This window comes from Amblyomma mixtum, chromosome 2 (assembly GCF_055824585.1).
Source record: "Amblyomma mixtum isolate Tamu chromosome 2, ASM5582458v1, whole genome shotgun sequence".
NCBI classification, from domain to species: domain Eukaryota; kingdom Metazoa; phylum Arthropoda; class Arachnida; order Ixodida; family Ixodidae; genus Amblyomma; species Amblyomma mixtum.
The window spans coordinates 170,043,013-170,061,374 of record NC_143013.1 but is presented as its reverse complement, the minus strand read 5'-3'; the positions used below and the strand labels follow the sequence as shown (position 1 = coordinate 170,061,374).

At 46.7% G+C, this 18,362-nt stretch overlaps 1 non-coding gene across 1 annotated transcript; it reads right to left on the bottom strand.

The window, feature by feature from the left end:
- Positions 1–5,810: 5,810 nt before the first annotated feature.
- On the bottom strand, positions 5,811–5,882 carry TRNAA-CGC (transfer RNA alanine (anticodon CGC)). Its single transcript has one exon. It is a non-coding gene; the product is annotated as a tRNA-Ala (tRNA).
- Positions 5,883–18,362: the final 12,480 nt, after the last annotated feature.

Below are 18,362 nucleotides of genomic sequence, written 5' to 3'. Positions count from 1 at the left end.
GTGGCTCCAAGTATAATGCGAACAGGAGCGGAGACAGTGGGCACCCTTGTTTCACCGAAGACTGAATTGGGACTGGTTGCGAGAGACAGCCATTAAAAATCAAGCTCATGGTACAGGATTTGTAACAAAGGCGTATGCCAGTAGAAAGTATTGAACCGAGATTGACGTGATTTAAAAGTGCAAAAATAAATGAATGGCACACTCGATCAAATGCCTTTGCCAGGTCAATTTGCAGCATTGCTCATTGTTCTTGAGCGTCACTGCAATACTGCAACACCGTACGCGCTACATGTACGTTAGAGTGTATTGATCGTCCCCGCAAGCCACATGTTTGATGAGGCCCAATCAAAGTAGACATTGCAAGCGGCAGCCGATTTGACAGTACTTTAGCAAAAATCTTATAATCTACATTAGAAAGCGTGATTGGTCTGTAGCCATCTACAAATCGAAGTTTTTCCTTATCCTCAGTCCTTCGTATAAAGACAATATGACTTTTCGTAAATGACTGAGGCAGAAATTCAACATCAATACTTGTCTCCAAAATTTGGAGCAGGACAGGGGCTAGAACGGATTTAAATGCCTTGTAAAATTCTCCTGAGAGGCCGTAAGGCCCCGGGGTTTTCGAAAGCGGCAATTGATGAATTGCATCTTGCAATTCACCCAAGCTTAAAGAGCCACTTATTGCCTTGCACTCATCCTCATTGAGTGGGTTAATCATGGACACCAATGGCGCTATATGATCATCATCAGCAGTGCTGGACGTGGCAGCAAACAGAGAGCTATAGTGGTTTTCAAACTCGGTAACTATGACATCTGTACTTGTGACCAGGGCACCACCACAGTAGAGCTCAGAAATTCGCTTGGCAGCCACATGACGACGCTCATCTAGCAAGGCCTGTGTAGTAGGCTCCTCAGAGTGCAGAGCACGGTTGCTGCGGGATCGTACACGGGCCGCACGATAGCGTTCTGCATCAAACTTCTGAAGGTTGCACTTAACAGCACTGTAGTGTAGGACGTCTACGAAGGCGCTGCGTCGCGAACGGCTAGCGGTACGTCTCGGTTCAGTTCGAAGGCAGCGATCAGTCTCAGCGGCAGCGATCAGCGCACACGCACGAGCATCGGCGCCGCTGTCTTCGTCCTCTTCGTTCTTACGCTAGCCACCCAAGGTTCGGGAGCCGAAGGCCTGTCTTACAACTTCCCCCGGGCGAAAAGGCGCCATCCTGGCGGCCTAGGGAGATGTGACGACGGCGGGGTCGTAGTATGGTTTGAGGCGGTCGGCGTGGACAATTTCACGGCCTCGGCGACGATGATCAGTAGACGGTGTAAGGGGTTCGACGAGGTAATTGACGGGGGATGTCTGCTTAAGAATGCGGTAGGGGCCCTGGTACTTGCTGAGAAGTTTGGAGGAAAGGCCGGGACTTGAGGAAGGAACCCAGAGCCAGACCAATGAGTCAGGAAGATAGGTGGGAAGTGGTGCAGAGGGATCACGGGTGCTTTTCTGCTGCTGCTGGGAGTGTGAAGTGAAAGACCGGGCAAGCTGGCGGCATTCTTCGGCATAAGTGGCGGCTTGAGAAAGAGGCTTAAATTCAGAAGCATCAGGGCGGTAAGGGAGAATGGTGTCCATTGTGCAAGAAGGCTCACGGCCGTAGAGGAGAAAGTATGGAGAGAATCCGGTGGTGGCTTGAGTAGCGGAGTTATAAGCATAGGTGACGAAAGGTAGAACGCGGTCCCAGTTGCAGTGATCGGAAGCCACATACATGGCCAGCATGTCGCCAAGAGTGCGATTAAAACGCTCAACCAGGCCATTTGTCTGCGGATGGTAGGCAGAGGTGGTGCGGTGAACGATGTTGCATTCCCGAAGGAGAGCTTCGACAACTTCAGAGAGAAAGGCTGGACCTCTATCACTCAGCAACTCTTTGGGAGCACCATGGCGAAGAACGAGGCGATGGAGGACGAAGGATGCAATGTCGTGGGCTGTACCAGATGGCAAAGGTGATGTTTCAGCGTACCGGGTAAGATGATCGATGGCGACGATGATCCAGCGGTTGCCGGCTGATGTGCTGGGAAGAGGGCCGTAGAGCGCCGCTGTCTTCGTCCTCTTCGTTCTTACGCTAGCCACCCAAGGTTCGGGAGCCGAAGGCCTGTCTTACAGCACCAATTTCCTCTGTGTACAAGCCAGGAGCCTCACATTCAAGCGCATGCAGATTATAAAGACTCTGAAGTAACCGTTTCTCCTCACCGTGCTTAAGATAAGACTTCATTCACGGAGCCGATCTCAATAGCTATGCTACGAACTTCTAGCTTAAACATCTCCCAAGCTGCAAATAATGGGACATCCATGACCAAGCAAGATTCCAAAGCTGTCATCACTCGCTGCTGAAAATGCTCATCATTTAGAAGCTCGGAATTAAGCTTCCACAGTTCCTACTGCGGCTGAAATTTGGGACGGGCGCATTCTCCAATCCGCGCAATGACCATAGCATGATCTCAGAAAGAAACAGGCTTGACATCACACGAAATGTGCCGTTTAAGGAGATCTACGGAAACATAAATGCGATCAAGGCGTGAATGTGAGGCTCCTCTGATGTATGTGAAGGCGGATGACAATCCGGCATCAATTAAACCTGCGTTTTCGGTAATAGACAATAATATACCAGAGCTCTTATCGGCGTTTTGGTTAGGACCTGTGCGATCGCGTGGGTCGCACACACAGTTGAAGTCACCCATAAAAACGATATAACGATCACAATCTAGGAGAGCTGCAATTGCATGAAAAAAAACTGCTTGTTGCACCGGATTATTTGAAGCATACACATTGATAACCCTCCACGACTCGCCATGCAGTCGAAAGTCGCAACATATGAGACGCCCTTCTATGTCAACCTGGTACTTAAAGTCAGAAATAGGTAGACTCTTCTTTAAGAAAAGAAAGCAACCTGCCGAAAGACCCACTGAGTGCGACACACAGACGTTCTAATCTGTTAGGAAAGGTCGCAGGGCTATATCTGTATCCACTTCACTTTCTATCTTAGTTTCTTGAATAGCGACAATGTCTAGCCGATTGCCCCAAAGCAATCGGCGTAACTTTACCTGTTTCTGCCTTGAACGGAGTTCACATACAGGGTCTGTTCTGAAAGTAGTAGGACTGGTTTTTTCCTGGGCGAACGGGCGGACGACAGGTGGTCTGCGCGTGCAGGATCGTTGAAGGGGGATATTGGCAATGCTGCGGAAAATCGGCAGTCGGCTCTCGGCCGTTGAAGAGAGGAGGTCGAATGTACTGTGAACCCCTGTCGAAACGTCTCGTCACGCAGAATCATCGAGCGTTTACTGGATCAGCGATACGCGATCAAATTTTGAGTAAATCTTGTAAAACTGGCAAAGAGACTCACAACATGATTAAGAGGCCTACAGCGACGTTTCCATGGGTAGATCGGGTGTTTTTTGAGTGGCACAAACTTTTCCGAGAAGGTAAGCAAAGAGTGGAGGAAGACGGCCTCTCCAGGCGCCCTTCGCCCAGCAAGACCAACGAAAATGTGTAGCGAGTGAGACATTTACTTAACACTGATCGTAGAATAAATATCAGAATGATTGCTGATGACTTGAGCATTCCTCAAACCCAAGTTTTTGAGAGCGTGAGGGAAGGTTATCCATGAGGAAAACGTGCGCGAAGTTGGTGCCGGGAGTGTTGTCAGAGGAGGAAAAGGCCAACTGGTAGGATCTTCTTCATCATGTGAATGAGGACCCCGAATTTTTGCCCAGCACATGGCGGCAACGCTGCCTCAGCCCCCCTACAGCCTCGACTTGGCCCTGCCAGACTTTTTTCTATTCCCGAGAATAAAATCGACGCTCAAGGGGGAACATCACGGATCGGTAGAGGTGGTTCAACAGGCCGTGACGAGGGAGCTAAACAGCATTCCGGTCCAGACGTTCCTGGAGAGGTACGAAAACCGTAAAACTCATTGGCATCAACGTGTAGGTGCGGAAGAGTGCTACCTTAAAAAATTATGATCGTTTGTACTATTCTCTTGAATAAATTTTGTTTAAAAAAATGAGTCCTACTACTTTCAGAACAGACAATGTATGTTCAGTGTTGCGACAGTCAACTGCTGGTTAGACGCCATGATGGCTAACTTGAGCTTCAATCAGGCATCCACGATGTCTGGGGGCATCACTCCGGAAGCTGAGACCTCGCTAGAGTTGACGCCCTTTCTCCTTGATCTGGAGCGCCGAGGAGGTTTCTTATTCTTTGACTTTCGACGGCGGGACTTGTGCTTGGCGGGGACACTGTCCTCCTCAGAGGAGGCAGAACTCGGAGACACAGCGCGCTTCGAGGCCACACTTAAAATTTGCTCATCGGCATCACAGCTGCCGTCGGGGAGTGAAGTGCCAGGTTGGCACTCTGTTACCTGTGTGGCACATCCGGCAGGAGCCTCAGAAGATGTAGCAGTGCAGGCACTCGGTGCCGGAGCCACACCGTCGTCCTTGTCTTCCTCTGGCCCACGCACAGCACAGGCACGTGCGCCAAGAGCGCCATCACTGACACTGCATATAGCTGGAGCCTGCTCCGCCAGGCATCGACGCTCATCATCTGCTGACAGCTGCTCCATCTCTGAACGCTGGGTAGGCTCATGCTGCACAGCAGGAACGGGGCCAGACAGCGGGTCCGTAATCGCTGAGTCAATGGGTGCAACGGCTGGCGTGCCACCAGCAGCGTCCAAAACTTCTGTTGCGTCCATCAAGTGCTCCTGCAATGCGTCGTCCATGGCGCGGGGGCCACCGCGTAGCTTATTAGCATACGACACTACGCACTCCTCTGTAGTATGGCCGAAACGCCGACAATCATCACACCGAGGAGTGCGGCAATGACGGCGTATATGGCCAACCTTGTGGCAACGGAGACACAGTGGTGGCCTTCCTGGCACTAAAACCAGACATTGTACACCGCAAAATTGTCAAAATGTGAGGCACGTCATTGACAGTGACGCCATCAGCAAGAGTCAGGGCAACGTCTCGATTCAAGGTGCGCATGCCATCCATTTCTCTAACCCTGCAGTGCTCCACGGTGATGGACGTATTCGTTCCACAAGCGCGAAGGATGTCCCGAATGTAAAAATTTTCAAGATGTTCTGGGAGCCAAAGTATCTTCAGCTTTACTGTCCTCGGTTCCGGGTCATTCACTAGACAACGGCGGTTTTTCACTTGTAACTCCTGAGTGCTCACGAGCTTAGCTTTCGCTAACGCTGTCTTGCATGTTATCATCCATGCGTGAGACATCTGAAACTGTCCGATAGAGCTGATGTCACAGAGGTCAATGACACCCCGTAAGGCATCTCTAAAGTCCTGGGCACGATAGGGACGGACAGCAAGGTCCGCATGCAGAAATACGGAGTTAAGAACCAGCTTACCAGCGGGAAGACGGGGAAGAACAGTACGGTAAGTATTACTGGCAGCAGAAGCCGCAACAGTACCTCGGCCTAGGGCCGATTTATCCATTTCTGCGGAGAGCATCAAAAACGCGACCGTTCGGTGAGCTACACCCCCTGTACACCTCGTGCGCCTATTTTTCCTCCAATCATACCATTTGCTGGTACGTGCTGCATTCCCACGACAAACAAGTTTTCTTTGCATGGCATCACGGCACTGTCACTGTCGGAGATTGCCCTGTTGCCCTCATTCGCCGCGCAACTTTTATTCCCGACAGCCCTAAGCTAGCTACGTACGAGAGCGAACATTTCAGCACTAATCGGCATGGATACGTTCCGTATATGTTTGAATCGGAGAATAAAAAAAAATGAAAATGTTTAGAGCATCGGAGGTGCCGGAGTTTGAACCCGGGGCCTCTCACATGCGAAGCGAGCGCTCTACCACTGAGCTACACCCCCTGTTTTTTTTCCTTTATTACCGGCTTGGCGAAAAGCAAGATCAATGTACATGGAATGTTAAAATAAGTCCTCCGACATTGGGTGGATCGTTCATTAAAAGTGCTTCAAGTTTGCAAGTTCATCCTTTAAAGCAATCCATTCTGGGGGGTCATTTTTGTGACTTGAGTGCATCTCTGACATATAAAATGCTCTCAATAAAGTACTGCCTCGCAGGGCGAGTATCGATGTCTGCATTGCGGACTGCCATACGCACTTTCCACAGTCTGTGCAGGCCCAGTAGCATGACCATATCTAGGGGTATGCTACCAAGATTTTGGACAGGTAGAAGCCGGATGCCGCGAGGTGACGACGAGAGGTCTTTTTTCAAGGTTCTTTGAAGGATGTCCCACAGGAATATCGCATCCCAACACTCGAGGAAGATATGTTCTGTGGTCTCTGTCTTTCTGCACAATAACAGTTTGTAGACCAAGGAACAAAGATTCCCTTTCTTTAAGCCATTTTACCAGCAGTGTATTGCTGTGGAGCTTGAAGAAGAATGTTTTGGCTGAAGAACGAATTGGCATCTTTTTAACTCGTTTTAGGACGTCTCCTCCTGGACCTGCACTGTATATATAACGATATAAAGGCACGGACATCATTACATCACTTATATCATTGTACAATTGCTTCTTAGAGACAGTACGCAAAAATTCTAGAGAAAACTATGATTTCCACATCTGGAAAGCAGCAACAACCTCAATGAGGAAACCGCGGACACACATGCTTCGTACGTCACTCGTGGACACAACGAAATTGGGAAGGAGTTCACGTAGCCTGACTTGTATGACGCTTCTTAAGAAAGGATCACTTTGGTCCCGCAGAAACATAAATCTGGAGACGACCTGTCTCAAAAACAAATGGGTTAGCCCAAACCTCCCTCTATCACCGACCGGAACAAATTGGTCCGACTCGTTCACTCCCATGTAGAGCCCCCCGCAAAAACTGCGAGAACTCTGTGCAATTTCCGAACATTTACACGCTTTATGCACTTAACTTGCAGCATATACCAACATTTTGCCACTATGAACAAGTTGCATACTGTTGCCCGAGCAAACACTGACAGCTCGCAGCTTATATTTTTGTATAGTTGTTAGAGTGAACAGAGCCACATAGCTCTTCGGCTTCGTTAAAGCAGAAAAAAACACTGAGATATTGTTTGGGCGCAGGCTGTCCTTTTAACTTTTTTACCACCGGCATAAAACACCCCCTTAAAAATACTTCGGTCCACGCCACTAACAGAAAGGTAAATTTACGTCGGGTTTTGTAGAACCCGTATACTAAGATAAAAAATAGGAAACAAGCAGACTTTTTCTAGTTAAGTAATTTGGTTCATAATATGATAACATGAGAAGAACAATTTCCATCCCCTTGCTACGTCACAAAAAAATAGAACCATTCATTTCGAAACAGCCAGTTTTGTGATTTTTGCTTCAGATTTATTTCATCAGTAATATATATCCAACGGGAACGCTTTTTTATACAGCATGAGAGGTCCCAATGTGAAAAACTGCCAGAGGATTTCTTGATTAGCAACTAAACAGATTACGTAAAGTGATGCATGGCAGGTGACAAAAAGAAATAAATATGAATTAGTAGACTTAAAAGGATTCCTAAAAATAGGCAAACATTACATAATATTACGTTGGTTTGATAACGCATGAAGCAGTCAACGTCAAAAAATCCAGATAGTTTGAAATATCTGGAAAAATTTTACATCGAACGCCACTACAGAGGCTGCCGGGCTATTTAAGTAAACAGCAACAGCTGTATCTTCCACATACCTGTAAAATATCCAGCACTTGGGCCTTGCCGAAACCAAGACCTCTTAGAAGGCGAAGGCTGACTAATCGGTTCTCGGTCCATGCATCGCCATTGAGATTACCCACGCCTAAACAGAAAGACAACTTTGTTAGTGGGATCCAAGCCTAGAAGAAAAATACACGAACAGCCGCACTCCAATCATTGTGAACACTTAATTACAGTTGTACTAATACGACTTGGCGGCATATTTCGCGACAACATTCGGTGCATAAAAGTCTCTTTCAGCAAGATGTCAAGATGTCGCTATTTCGCTCACACTTCAATCAATTTTTATTGATCTAGAATTCTAGTAAGTTTGACTAACTGACCTCTTCACAAAAAAAAATAATTAATAATGCAGATGTTAACTAGCGCTTCCCATGGGCAACCATTAAATTGGAGGGACCGGATACTCGCCAAAGCTTGGCTGCACACAAAAAAATAAACATCTATGCGATGACTGGCTAGCAGATATTTCAAAAATAAATGCAAAAAAAGATGCTTGGAACCAGTGATGTCTTCCGAAGTCCCAAGGAGCTATATCAGAAAAAACGATTGTAGTGTTATTGTTGCCTGTGGCCACGTACTGAAGAATGATTGTCCGAGCCCCTGTTTTCTGAAAAAAAAAAGTCAGTAAAGCCCTTGCTATTGTTTAGAGACAGAAGGGTTAGTCTCTTCAATGAGCAGAGTTACTAGCAGAAGAATTTGTTTTTCAAGTTGAAGAACCTCGATTGTATTATTGGTTCCAATATATTTTTATTTTTTCACAATGTTTAAACTACACTTTTCTCTTGACATTCAGTCAATGGTTTCAATTTACCTTTTACCTAGCTGCTTTGCTTTCCTTCATTTTCAAAAAATTTCCTCCTGATTATTTTTGTCACTGAGATATTGCCTTTCTGGTAACTGAAGATATTAGAAAAATAAAGAATAGAACTCAATATATAGGAAACGGATTTTAAGAAGAAAAAGAAAAACGCACCCCATTGCATACAACAGCAAGTTTTGACCAGAAATCAATGCTAGAAGATGAAACGGCGAACACTCTAGTCGGCGTTTTGAATGTCAGATATAAACGTGAATAAATTTGTCTACACTGAGGGAGAGGACAGTGAGTTCAACGTAGAAGGAAAAAGAAAACGACAGCATCATGTTCGACTTACTACGCAGCTAGCGTCGCTGCTGTATAGCTAGAAGCCGTACTTTCCGCTCTTTATTTTTGAAAATTTGCCGGTTATCCTTTCATGCTTATTTCAGAACACGGTTTTGGGTTTTTTGCCCAGTCTTATTTTGTACGCCTCAACTACAGTTTTCTTTTTGGTGATATGATGCAGTAAACCTGTGCGGTCAAAAGTTAGAGTTTATCTTCGCTTTTGGGTCAACCTGGGTATTCCATTTACTAGGTATTACCAGAGCAAATGATCCTGAAAACTGGCACATTATCTACACCTGTGCTTGCCGAAGGATTTTCTATCGCCAGTGAAACACGCAGCTGTAGGTAAAATAGAACCGTTGAAAAAACGCAAGTGGAATTGGATTTCTAGGATGTGGTTCGTTATGTTTCTTACGACTTGTTACACTACGTTGAGCAAGAGGACTGGACATCACTGGGCATGCATGTTGAAAACAGCAACGCAACTGCCGCTTCACGGCCGCAGTAGTTAATACATCACAGCGTTTCCTTTCGCTCATACACAGTTTCAAGTGGAGTGTCCTCACATGCAGCAAAGAAACATTCCTAGCCGAGAAACTGCCATGCGTGCTTCAAGACGTGGAACAACCTTACATTACCAGACGACGTGTGACGACCATGCGGCGCGAAATTAGCAGAGAAATATTTCGAAACGCAGAACTGCGCTACTTAATTTAATGGTGCACCATCTCGCGAAGTCCTTGGCTTCAGCACTTCGTTGATTTTCTCTTCTGACTGGGACTAACTCCTACTCGGTAGTTAACTAATCGGGGGGTTTGCATCAAGGATTCTAACATTTTTGGCTAAAACCTAAGCTCGAAAATTTAACCCATCAACCGTTTATCAATTTTTTTCGGTTTAAACCTAAACTTCGACTTGTATATATAGCGCAGTAATTCATGGAGCCGAGAACGAAATGTTAGGTTGGAACAAAAGACCTCGGCAGTTAGACCAATTGCAGTGTGATTTAAAACAAGGTGGTACATTTGAAGGTAACGTATTTACCGTAGTTAAGTGTGGATTAGTCTCCAGTTTTTACAGGGGACTGCTGCCGAAATCACATTTTGCCCCAAAAGCCTCAGACTAACAAAATCACGGGTTCGCTAATCAGATCTTTAAGAAATGAAGATTTTCCAAGTGAAACCTTACAGTTACCGTTACGAAGGTTTCAAGGTAAACATCAAAAATCACTGCTATTTAACATGATCTCTGTAACGACAAGCAGGCTACTTCGAACTTAATATTAAGGGCGTGAAGGCCGCTGTTGTTGCATGTAATGACGCGCCGGACCAAATTACGTACGTTGCATAATTTGCAGATCATGGTTAACCCATATATCGAGCTTCTCGTCAGTACTGAGAAAAGAAGCTCCTTGGTAGATGAATAAACGACATTGTGCGAAGGAACTGTACAGGAAATTATTTGAAAACATTTGATAGAAAGGGGCGGGGGGGGGGGGGGGGGGGGGGGGGGGGGGGCAAATGAGCGAAGCAGTTCGGTGCAGTATAGCTGCAAGAGAAGAGATGCAGCAGTTAACCGTGTGTCGCATGCGCTGACTGGTCCGGAGTTTTATTGCAGTTGCTGTGCTGTGTTTCATTACTTACTACGTTTTTTTTAATGATATAGGCGGTCCCAGTAGAGTCAGTGACTACCGGACATCCTTCTGTATAAATGTGCCCGCCTTATAATTTGCTTTTATTCAAATGAAGTGGTTCTGATTCTGAAAAGCATGCCTGAACATTTTTTACCTTTTCCTAAATGCATATGTCCATTGCTTCCCTGGTGCAAGAAGAGGAGTAAACACTGCGGTTATTTTTATTCAAGATTCCGCGCCTGAATTATCGACATCACACTGCACATGCTGGGATGATTGAGATCCACACCAGAGATTCGCTTTATCGTCTAAAGATGCTTTCGGGCCAAAAAACGTGCTGCTTTATATCCAAGAACTCAGCTCCATACCATACGTCCATAGATAAGGGGACTCCGTTGCGTGACTGCGCTTCTTCTAGGAGCGAAGGTCACTTAAGCCGCGGGTAGACATAATCTTGTGACATCATTTCCTCACGGCAGGTTTGTAGGAAGAATAAAAAATGGGCCACTACACATTTTTTATACCATGAAAATACGCAGTTAATACGCAGCAAAAGTTCGCAGCCGGCCAACTCTGTCAATACCTGCCATTAGTATTCTAATCAGTCTGTGACCCCAACAAAGAGTCCGCAGTGTTTTCTCTCATTGCCTGTTTTATTTGTTCAGTTTGCCTATTGACACAATAGTAGTTATTTTTCTATGTCAGAATTTCTTTCCTGGAATCCACCATCACTACTAAATTGCATTACAGACTGCTAAGAATCATAGTGCGTTGTGCTTTTTTGGAGCAGCCAATCTGGAATGACGAGACCGAGATTTATACTTCATGCAATGAATCTGCTCTCAGAAGACCCTTCCTAACAGCTACATGCTTATGTTTTACATTGCACAGAGTACTGTTTCTTCAGAAACCCAGCGTGGCACACCATTATTATTCATCAATGTGAGTAGAAAATTCACTACCTGGACATCCTGTCTGCTTGAAGACTGTGTTCCGAAACCGGCACTGAACTCTGCCATTGGTCAGCACTGCCTTGATAGAGTTATAGTCATTCAAGACTACGACGTCTGTCATTGCCACTTTCACTCTGAAAGAAACAAAAAATAAGAAAAGCTCCCAAGAATTAGGCTCACAAGACGGGACGAGAAGAGAGAAGACAGCAATAGCGCTGTTCATGCATCTAAGAAAAGCTCAGATGTCATCCCACTCTGCCATCAACAATCTCAACCCCTTTTGAGATTACCTACTTCTTTCCTTCAACTGGAAAACTGCGCATAAATAAATAACACAGAATCAAAGTATCACTCTTACGCGGCATGTAGCGCCCACAGAGGAAGTGCAAAAATAAAGTTTTCCTCCTTCCTCACATTTCTTCTATCCTGTCATCGTCACGTATTACAGGTGCTGCTGGTGGAGCGAAAAAGGTCAGGGGCAGCGGCTGCATTTTCCTGAACCGCAACTCAAGATAGGGATGGTAGCCGAGTTGGCATCGACAGCAGTCTCGGCCGGGGGGGGGGGGGGGTGACGCAAGTCAATGAAAAACAGAAATCCTGAGCTGGGGGAAGCGCCACAACCTCAATATGCCTCATGTCAATATGCCTCGGGGAGACGAACGTTATCTTCCCCATTTGCCGTGGCCATGCCGGGGAACAAAGGGCCTCGTTTCATGCGGCTCTGTGGCGTGCCAAGCATCGCGACAAGCTGGCGGGCATCATCTCCGACCCGAGCACGAGGAACCACTTTCGGCCTTTTCGTGACCTCGCGTCCGGCCTCGAGCGGCGGGTGTCTGATTATCAGCAGATGTCGGTGACCCGCAGAAACCTTCGACTGGCCGGAGGCCATCACCTACCGCAGTCAACTCTACCTCGTAACCTTCTTTCCCTCAGACTCCACATGTGACGGGGGCGTGGCCCTAAGTGCAGTGGTGTGTTTGTGCGCACAAGTTTGTGTTGTTTGTGATCTGGGCCCCTCCCACCCCGGCGTGGGCGTCCTCAACCTAGGGAATTTAGGGAAGGCGAACAGTATAAATGTCGAGAACGAATGCGGCAGAGCAGCTCACTTCAAGCCTCTCTTCAAGCCTCCCATAGAGCCTCTTTTGGAGCCTCACTTCAGTCTCTAACCATGTTGTAAAAAGATGTAAATAAACCCCCTTGTAATCTTCCTCCCATCACTTAACTTTTCGACTTGGCGGCACTCATGTCCTGGTGGTGGTGGGAACGGTGTCGGTAGCTTGACCACGGTTCCGTCAAGCGAGCAGCAGCAGCAGCAGCGAGCTAGCAACGACGCCGAACCGACCCATCATCGCCAACAACTGGTGGCAGCGTCAACAGTCCGTTGCATAATTTGCAGATCATGGTTAACCCATATATCGAGCTTCTCGTCAGTACTGAGAATAGAAGTTCCTTGGTAGATGAATAAACGACATTGTGCGAAGGAACTGTACAGGAAATTATTTACAAACATTTAATAGAAAGGGGGGGGGGGGGGGGGCAAATGAGCGAAGCAGATCTCGGTGCAGTATAGCTGCAAGAGAAGAGATGCACCAGTTAACAGTGTGTCGCATGCGCTGACTGGTCCGGAGTTTTATTCCAGTTGCTGTGCTGTGTTTCATTACTTACTACGTTTTTTTTTAATGATATAGGCGGTCCCAGTAGAGTCAGTGACTACCGGACATCCTTCTGTATAAATGTGCCCGCCTTATAATTTGCTTTTATTCAAATAAAGTGGTTCTGATTCTGAAAAGCATGCCTGAACATTTTTTACCTTTTCCTAAATGCATATGTCCATTGCTTCCTGGTGCAAGAAGAGGAGTAAACACTGCATTTATTTTTATTCAAGATTCCGCGCCTGAATTATCGACATCACACTGCACATGCTGGATGATTGAGATCCACACCAGAGATTCGCTTATCGTCTAAAGATGCTTTCGGGCCAAAAAACGTTCTGCTTTATATCCAAGGACTCAGCTCCATACCATACGTCCATAGATAAGGGGACTCCGTTGCGTGACTGCGCTTCTTCTAGGAGCGAAGGTCACTTAAGCCGCGGGTAGACATAATCTTGTGACATCATTTCCTCACGGCAGGTTTGTAGGAAGAATAAAAAATGGGCCACTACACATTTTTATACCATAAAAATACGCAGTTAATACGCAGCAAAAGTTCGCAGCCGGCCAACTCTGTCAATACCTGCCATCAGTATTCTAATCAGTCTGTGACCCCAACAAAGAGTCCGCAGTGTTTTCTGTAATTGCCTGTTTTATTTGTTCAGTTTGCCTATTGACGCAATAGTAGTTATTTTTCTATGTCAGAATTTCTTTCCTGGAATCCACCATCACTACTAAATTGCATTACAGACTGCTAAGAATCATAGTGCGTTGTGCTTTTTTGGAGCAGCCAATCTGGAATGACGAGGCCGAGATTTATACTTCATGCAATGAATCTGCTCTCAGAAGACCCTCCTAACAGCTACATGCTTATTTTTTACATTGCACAGAGTACTGTTTCTTCAGAAACCCAGCGTGGCACACCATTATTATTCATCAATGTGAGGAGAAAATTCACTACCTGGACATCCTGTCTGCTTGAAGACTGTGTTCCGAAACCGGCACTGAACACTGCCATTGGTCAGCACTGCCTTGATAGATTTATAGTCATTCAAGACTACGACGTCTGTCATTGCCACTTTCACTCTGAAAGAAAGAAAAAGTAAGAAAAGCTCCCAAGAATTAGGCTTACAAGACGGGACGAGAAGAAAGAAGACAGCAATAGCGCTGTTCATGCATCTAAGAAAAGCCCAGATGTCATCCCACTCTGCCATCAACAATATCAACCCCTTTTGAGATTACCTACTTCTTTCCTTCAACTGGAACACTGCGCAATAAATAACACAGAATCAACGTATCACTCTTACGCGGCATGTAGCGCCCACAGAGGAAGTGCAAAAATAAAGTTTTCCTCCTTCCTCACAATTCTTCTATCCTGTCTTCGTCACGTATTACAGGTGCTGCTGGTGAAGCGAAAAAGTTCAGAGGCAGCGCTGCATTTTCCTGAACCGCAACTCAAGATAGGGATGGTAGCCGAGTTGGCATCGACAGCAGTCTCGGCCGGGGGGGGGGGGGGGTGACGCAAGTCAATGAAAAACAGAAATCCTGAGCTGGGGGAAGCGCCACAACCTCAATATGCCTCATTTCAATTATCTCTCCCTCTCCTGAAGTTTAAGAACGATCATTTTTTCTGGACGTAGCTGCTTCTGTGATGGACAGTGCCTACAGACTGTAAAACGCAAGAGAAAATCAACTGCATTGTTTCTGGCCAACGTGAGACGAGTACCGCCGCGTGTCGGACGGCGCGAGTAAAGAACACGACGCATCAGCACCGTCATGAAAGGAAAAGGCAGTCAACCTTCAAGTGGCAACTTTACCAGACCCAACCAGTAAACAAGGCATGCGTTCTCAGAGGCAAGCCTCCCATGCAAGGGTCCTTCAAAGATTGGGCAAATGCGAGTGGTGGACGATTCCTAGAACTCCTTTGCTTGCAAAAACTTGCTTATCATCTCATGTTATCTCATGCGACTTCTCCACTGGGCGACACTGGAAAGGAGTATACAAAGGCGAGCATTCGAGCGTTGGGATGCTACCTTGCCGCTACGGCGGCCGATCCTGTCACCAAAAGGAAAACGAAGCGCTCTGAAAGCTATTCTCGGTTCGGCACAGGCGCCGCCTGGCCATCCCCAGCCATTTTGACCCGGAACCCCACGACTTCACCCCGCTATCGCTAACGCTGTCATAGCACTCAACCCGAAGCCAGTGGTGAACCTTCCGATGCTGGAAAGATACAGCTGCGGAAATCCAGACTGCGGGGCTCAACTACCTCCTGCTGATTAGTCACACCGCAGTGTTGAGCGCATTGAGACCATACATAGTTCATCCAGGTAATAGGCTTCTTATCATTAGTGAATTTCCCCATTCTGCGTGTACCCACTTTTATGTGAAAAGAGTAACGCAACGCAAACGGGGGGACGTCAAATTCGTAAGGCGCCGTAATATAGATTGATAACCATTGGGAATGCACCTTGTCCCTAGTCCACCAAAGCAGTACGGTTGTCAGGCATGAGCTGCGCTCATATGTGCGCGGTAAACTCGAGGCCTCTCTAGAAAGCACCCACGCAAGCCCTATTCTTCCCATCCTCGATTGGGCGGCCAATCATCCCAAATCAATGGCGAAGTGGACGGCTAGTCAAGTTAAAACAGACGCCTGAACAAAAGCCGGAACTCTGTCGCAAGTTACGTCTAAATTGAAGACGAAATTCTCAGAAACATTTTATCCGATTGGCGCCAAAGCACACCGAGCAGGACACGAGACAACACCGTCGAAAATTAAGCAGCTTTCTTTGTGCATGGGTCCCACCACTCGGCTATCGCCGAAGCTTCTTCTTTCGATAGCCAAACTGCTCCTACCCTGCAGCGGCCTATACTCGACGTAACTGGGTCGCTTTATGCCACCCCATGATATCCCCGCGAACCACCCTGATCATGCGCGTCATTATTCTGGGAGGCAAAAACACGCCTCAAGAAAGAGTGTCTGGTCGGCTACTTTAACACGGCCAAAATGCATCAAGGAATATGTTTTGTCACATGGCAATGGCAGTCGTCATCCTTACGATTAATTATTTCATTCTGCACTTCAAAATGCTCGACAGAGCATTTTCAAGCAATTGCCATGCAATTGTGCAGGAGGTGTCAAGAGGTCAGAAGGCACTCCAATTTTCCAAGGAAAGCAGGCTGCAAAGCAGTAGAAGGCGTCGCTAAGGGCGAAGAAGAATGAGCGACCGTGACGCCGCATGAAGCAGAGAAAGCAACGAAATGCACTGCGCGCACTGCACCACACGAAAGGGAGTGTGGCTGAGCGCGGCGCTGCGTTAAGCGCGGTGTACCGCTGGGAGTAGAAGCCATGATGGCGGCAGCTCTCAAGCTGCAAATGGAGTCAGGGAGACTAAGCAATTAACTTGCACAACAATAAAAGGAAATAGTTTGCAATCAGCCAACCGAGGTTCTGTTTTCTTTTAGTTTCCTGTATAATGTTGCGTCGCTTCGTGTTGCGCCGGGTTCTTTTCTAGTACACACCTGACAACTGGGCCATAAACTTTGGAGAGCTCGTAGAACAACTCGTGCTGGTTTGGCTTTAAGAAAGGAAGGTATCCCAAAAGAGGTAAGCCGCGAGGTCCAGGAGGAAGCCTTTTCTTGCGATCGCCCAGATACTTGAGCCACGCGGTGATGACACCGCATGCGAAAGCAAGGACGCTGAAGGTCAGGAAACTGGCATCGAACCGGAACACCTGTGAAACAATAGGCAAAGCAGACATTTTTTTAAACGGCAAAACTTGCGGCAAAACGATGGCCATGGCTGTACCAGAGAACGAAATGGCATCATAGTGCTATGTGTCGAAGCGAAGACAAAAAATTCCACAGAGGAACAATAGGTCACGCCCACTTGCACAGAAATGCTTTATAGCGAATCTAGCGCATACGATGAAAGTGGAATCTGTATTCTTATTCCAAGTTTACTGCACTAATTACAATGGGGTGGCCGCGCAAAGTATCGGAATTTTGCGGACATTAGTCCGCATCGAGTACATTATCAGCAAGAGCCAATAGCACTAACCAGGCGGAAAAATTGCGTGCACACACTTGTCTCAGAATGCGCATTCGTCAACATGCACATTCCTCAACAATCATACATGAACATTGGCAAAAATATGCAGCGATATCATATTTTGTTATCATAAGCTGTCATGATCTCCACCATCCCGGCTGTTGGATCAAAATCTAAAAAAATTTGCCTGAATTGCCATAAGGTTTGTATTCACTCTTTCACTGTGCAGTCGCGAGATTTATTACCATGACCACAGGAACGCATATAGCGTTAACAAGCTGCGCAGCTTTTCGTGCCCTGCAAGTGACATTCCGTTTGCATTCATGCCCTGCAAGTGACATTCCGTTTGCATTCATGCAGCTGCAGCAGCTAAACTAGCGTATGCATTTCCTGCCAGCACTCGTGTGCTGCCAGCTGCGCGTGTGGTTGACTACGCATGAAGATAACTGATTACTAATGACACTAAACAGAAGCCTGGACACATTGGAATGCGCGTGTCGAGAGCGATAATCTGATGGCGCATTCGAACCGGCAAAGCGGCATGTTCCCCTTTACGAAAAGACTGCCGGGATCTAGGGCTCGCACACAGTAACCGGCAGGAACGAGAAATTAAAAAAGAAAGGCACATGGGTTCATCGACCGCTTTTTGAACCTATTAAAAAATGGAGCAGGGAAGTTTAACAGTTGAGGGGAGAATGAGTTGAGCTGAGTTTTATGGCACATAGGCAACTGAGGCCATCATGCGCCAAGCTCTAGGTATAAGGAAATTGTCCTGTGGAGAGTTTTCTAGGAATATTAAAATTATCGTCGGTGTAGAGAGCATATAAACATTTTTATGTATTACCCTGTGATGACAGAAGAATGAAGTTTTATAAACGGCTAATAATAAGTGCTTTAATGAAGGTCAGGCAGCCTCAGCGGCCATCCTTGGCTGGGCAAGGATGTTCAGCCACCCAGCCAGCCAAACAAAAACTTCAGTCCTCTTCTCAGGAATGAGAAGGTGGCTGAAGTGCATCTAAAAGTAAAGTGAGGCATTGGGTAAAAATTTTTGAAGGGAGAATGTGGTAACATTATTTTACTATGGCTCAAGGCCACATGGCACCACTGTAAAATTCCTGTTGCTGGACTCGCATGGTAAGAACAGCTTGAGGGTGCGTTTGTTTTTAGCAGTCATCGCCTGGTGTAGAAGACACCGAGCGCAG